Source organism: Rattus rattus, chromosome 4 (assembly GCF_011064425.1).
Source record: "Rattus rattus isolate New Zealand chromosome 4, Rrattus_CSIRO_v1, whole genome shotgun sequence".
NCBI lineage: Eukaryota > Metazoa > Chordata > Mammalia > Rodentia > Muridae > Rattus > Rattus rattus.
Genome location: NC_046157.1, coordinates 61,489,243 through 61,494,150, shown reverse-complemented (window position 1 = coordinate 61,494,150; position 4,908 = coordinate 61,489,243). Strand labels below are relative to the sequence as shown.

Sequence of the window (4,908 nt, the reverse complement as noted above, 5' to 3'; positions counted from 1 at the left end):
GCAGAAACCACGTTTTATCTTCTGAGCCTCTGGAGGAAAAAACTGAAAAATACATACGAAATGGTAGTACTTTATTAGGAAAGTTTAAGAGACATGTTCAGTCCTAGCATTAATAAGGGATGTGTTTCCAATTAATACGGAGGCACACCCAGGTACATATGACATATCCGATCATTTCAATTCCACACAGATTTTAGTAAAAATCAAAAACAGAGGTGTTTTGTAAATGAATAAATGCATTGTACAGCAAATACTGGCGAGAAATGTAGAGCTAAACTTTATGAATAATCTATTTTGTAGAAGCTATTTCTTTCAGAAGTAAAACATTTTTCTTTATCTCAGGAAAGCTGCCATAGAAGTGGGCGAGCAGCATCCCAGTAAGTTATGAATAAATGAAGGCACATCATCCATCAACACGTATTTCAGTCTCCAAGGGAGAGTGTTCCTGAAATCTTAAAACCTCATTGTTTGGTAGCCTTTCAAAAAAGTCATAGATATGAATGATACAGTAACAATAATTCTCGCTATGCTTTTAAAATTAGTACTGTGTTCTACTTAATATGTTTCAGTTACAAAACTGAGAAAAAGAATAACTTGAAGAAAGGTCGGGTTTGCTAAAACCCTCTGTACTAATTCACCACATTCAGAAACATGAAAACATTGGCTGGTTTGCAGAGAGAAATAAGTGGGGGAAACCTTCTTTTATGGTAGCAGTCAGCACAATCGCATGCTCTTATTAAGTGTTGAACTGATGACAATGTTTGAGTGTTGGGAAACACACACACACACACACACACACACACACACACACAGAGTCATTGGCAGCCCTGTCAAGTGTTTACAGGTACATGAGATCTCCAGGGAATCCATAACTGGGCCTAAGGCTATTACTTCTTCTATTATGATATTTTTTCTTTGTTATTATGTTTGGGCATTGACTGAGTTTTCGGCAAAGGTCAGAGAATAAGTTAAGTGCCTGAAGGCATGCTTCTAAGAGTCAAAAGCAACTGTCAGACAAAATAAAGGATCTCCACTAACGCTACCTTCAGGTTCCTCAGTTCTTTGACACTGATACCAAAGATAAATAAACTCTATACTCGAAGGGCCTGAGTTCATTGTTTATTTTTTACAGTGATGAGGATGATGGTGATAATGATGATGATGTAATCAAGGATTAAACTGGTGTTTATGCATTGATGAAGTTAGGAACCGAAGCAGATTTAGTTCTGCTTCTTAATTATTCCTTCTATTTTTATTAAAAAGAATAAAAACAACTCTATACTGTGACACACCCTCGTTTTACAAGTAAGTTTAAAGGTTGGCGACTTTTAAAGGCTGTAAGAATGTGATTTAATCTAGGCATCAGGGTTATCGTCTTTTGCCTCCAAAAAAGAATGGAAATGCTACAAAATTAACAAGCAACAACCAAGTTGGAAATGAGACCTAGACAATGATTCTCAATTTCAACCAAGCCTCTTTTCTTTATATTAACTTGTGTGAATCCTTTTCACCTCAGACTTTGTTTCTACTTTATGTTTTTTGTACTAGTTTGCCTTCTAACTTAGAATTTTTCAAATGGTGCCAATATTTAGAATATCTTCGTAAGAAAGGGGAAAGCCAGTGTGTGTATGCTGTTGTGTGATTGCATCCTAATTCCAAATGAAATGTATTTTAATACACATTAAGTGTAAATGAGAAAAAAAAGTGTAACTGTTGATAATTGGGTTAATTCATCCAAGTTCATCAACTGAGGTTAGAAACTGTTGTCATACTGAAGAGAGTTTGTGAAAACCATGAAAAAGAATGAAAAGAAAGGCAAATAACTTTGTGCATATAGTGGAAGACATCCCCCAAACATATGGCCGTTTCCCCAAAACATACAAATCATATCAACAAAGCATATGAGAATGAAGATAACAAAACCAATGTAAAAGGAAAAACAACAGCAAGTGGGAAATATGAAGCTGTGCTGAATAGACACATGCTAACATTTCACTCCATGTAACAGTAGAAACTCTGTGTTGACCTAACTTTGTAAATAATAATGATTAAATATATCATATGCTATAGTTCAGAAATTCACATTCCTGAGAATTCTAGAGATTAGAGCAAAATAGAACTGTTATAAAGAGTTGGGACAGTATCTCTTTTAAGTATAGGTGTGTCTTACCAGTGTGTATTCCCATTTAGATTTTCTACAAGTTATTGAGTATTAAGCAACACGTTTTTGCAACTCACTTCCAATAGTCATTTCCAACTATATTTCTGGTAACATTGTCTGGAGGTGGAGCAAAATTTCTATGCATTGCCATGATTTCATAATGGATTTATTATTATTATTATTATTATTATTATTATTATTATTATTATTATTATTATTATTACATGGGATAAAAGTCACTTTTGATTTTAAAAATGAGATAAGGAAAATCTCTTTAGACTTAGGATGAGAAATGGCTCATATTCAAAACTGATTCTTCTTATTGAGTCAAAGAAGTCCAAAGTCGAAGACAGGATAAGACAAGAGGTGTTCTTTATTCATAGAAGGATTTAATAATGAAAAGACTGAGGAAAACAAAACTTGTGAGATTACACAAGCTAAGACAGACAGGTGTTCTCTCAGAAATGTAGAAACTACATTCAATTGTTATATACTTGTACTTATAGGGAGGTGAGGTCAAGTAACTAGAAAGGTATCCATGAGATGGATGAAGACACCCACAGACAGTCGATGGAGCTTGGGGACTCTTACGGAAGAATAGGAGGAGGGATTGCAGGTCCCAAACAGGATAGGAACTGCACAGGAAGACCAACAGAGTCAATTAACCTGAATCCTTGGGGATCTCAGAGTCTGAACCACCAACCAAAGAGTATACATCAGCCTAGCAGAGACTTGAAGTGCCAGGATGGGAGAATATACAGGGAGACCCCAATCACTCAGAGAGAAGAGGTTGGGGGAAGGATTATGGGGGGCATAACCAGATATGGGGCAGTGAATGGAATGTAAAGTGAAATGAAAAAATAAACACATTTTTAAAAGTGGGTCTTGGGAGACAAGGCAGAGGGAGATGTGCAGCAGACAAAGAAACAACAAGAATAGGTGTCTAAGAATATGCTTTAAGAAAACATGCGGCCATGGTGGTAATTTTGAAAGGATAATATCATAAATATTCCTGGCATGAATCCAATTCTGTAGTTTCGCCAGAACTCAAAGACATTGTCCCACTGATCTATCATCAAAACCTCAGAATGATGGAGTTATAGTTACTATTACATGGTATTTTGTTGTAGCCAACAGATAAAAGATAAGGTTTATTTCTGTTCTCCTTGAGAAATTGTCTTGGCCTGGGACTTGGATTTCATGGCATTACCAAAAGTACAGTCTCTTGACGTTATCTGATTATTTCTTTAACAATAAAGATTGTTTCTTTTAGTGGTATTTATGCATTTTTAAATGTTTACAGTCAGATATGATTCTCTACGTGTGCAGTATGTCCTTTTGTTTATTTTTCAATTCTTTTTTATGTCATTAGTTTATTAATTTTTTTCTAGTATAAGAGTTCAAGAGTTTAATCTAACTTTCAGGTCATATCTCTTAAACTTTCTTCATTCAGTTAAAGGGATGCGATTTTTTTTTTTTAAGTAGCACGTGCCTTACTATAAAGAAAAAAGCAGCAAATCCAGATCCAAACTACACGGTCATGATAGCTGGTAACCAGCACTGTTTTCCACAAGAAATGGCAAAGTCTTCCCCAGCCCCACCTCATAGTGGCTGCGACGGCCCACAGAGGTGGTGAACCTCTGAATACTCTGACCCCACATGCTGGTGCTGCTGGAAGTTCTTCAAGGGGCGCAGAGACAGGAGCCAGAAGAAAAGGCCATACCACCTCATTCTCCTTTCTTCACCTCCTTGCTGTCCTGAGCACCCCTGCATCGATTCTTAAGCCATTATTATCGATTTTATCCTCCCGTGCTCTGGTTTATGGCAGTGATAGATATGCCACACCCAAATTTGTTGATTTGTTGATACTTATTTGTATACATCCAAGCAACCTGAACATTAACTGTAACTCTTTTTGCAGTTCCTAAACCTCCTTATTAAACTTCACATAGAGTATTTCCTAGTCTAGGAACGCTAAAACCATTTATTGGTGGATCAAATGATTTTTCTTAGATATGTCTCTCTCTCTTTATATATATATATACATATATATATAATTATATATATATACATATATATATATTTTACTAAACAAACATGAATTTCATTTAATCAAGTGGAAGTGACATTTAATATTAGACTAAATTGTTTTCCTAAAAATCTTATAAGAGTATTTAAAGTATTTTCAAAACAACGTTTGTTTTAGCTTTTTGAATTTTATTATTATTTTATTTTATTTCTTAATTTTCTTCATCTGCTTTTTCCTTGTTATTCAGAATGTGAGGGTCTCTAAAGAAGACAACCGAAAGCACTTATTTCTGTATTAATTTCATTAATTACATAAAAAACAGCCTCTTGACATTACCTGAATATTTTAAAATAAATAACATGGCAACATCAGTTGATTTTGGTGGCATTTGTGTATTTTTAAATGTTTATGGTCAGATATGATTTTCTATGTGTACAAAATACCCTTTTGTTTGTTTATCGGTTTGCTAGAGACCCCAGTCTTATGGCAATGTTTCTTCTGATATGAGTACTTCACTAGTCAGTTTTATTGTGGCCTTCTTAGAAATTTGGTGTGAATATTCATATTACGTAGCAATTTTATAAATGTGCTTGAGCAGGCAACAGCACTTAGTACAGTATGTGGAGAGTTAAATTCAGTGAAGGAAACAAATGCATCATGAACTGATTAAAAACCCTCAACAAGAAAAAAATAGGGACATTTAAGTCCTTAAACCTGT

The 4,908-nt window shown here is 34.8% G+C and overlaps 1 pseudogene; it reads right to left on the bottom strand.

Moving 5' to 3' along the window:
- Positions 1-3,610: 3,610 nt before the first annotated feature.
- LOC116898367 lies at positions 3,611-3,822 on the bottom strand (annotated as a pseudogene).
- Between the last annotated feature and the right edge of the window lie 1,086 nt (positions 3,823-4,908).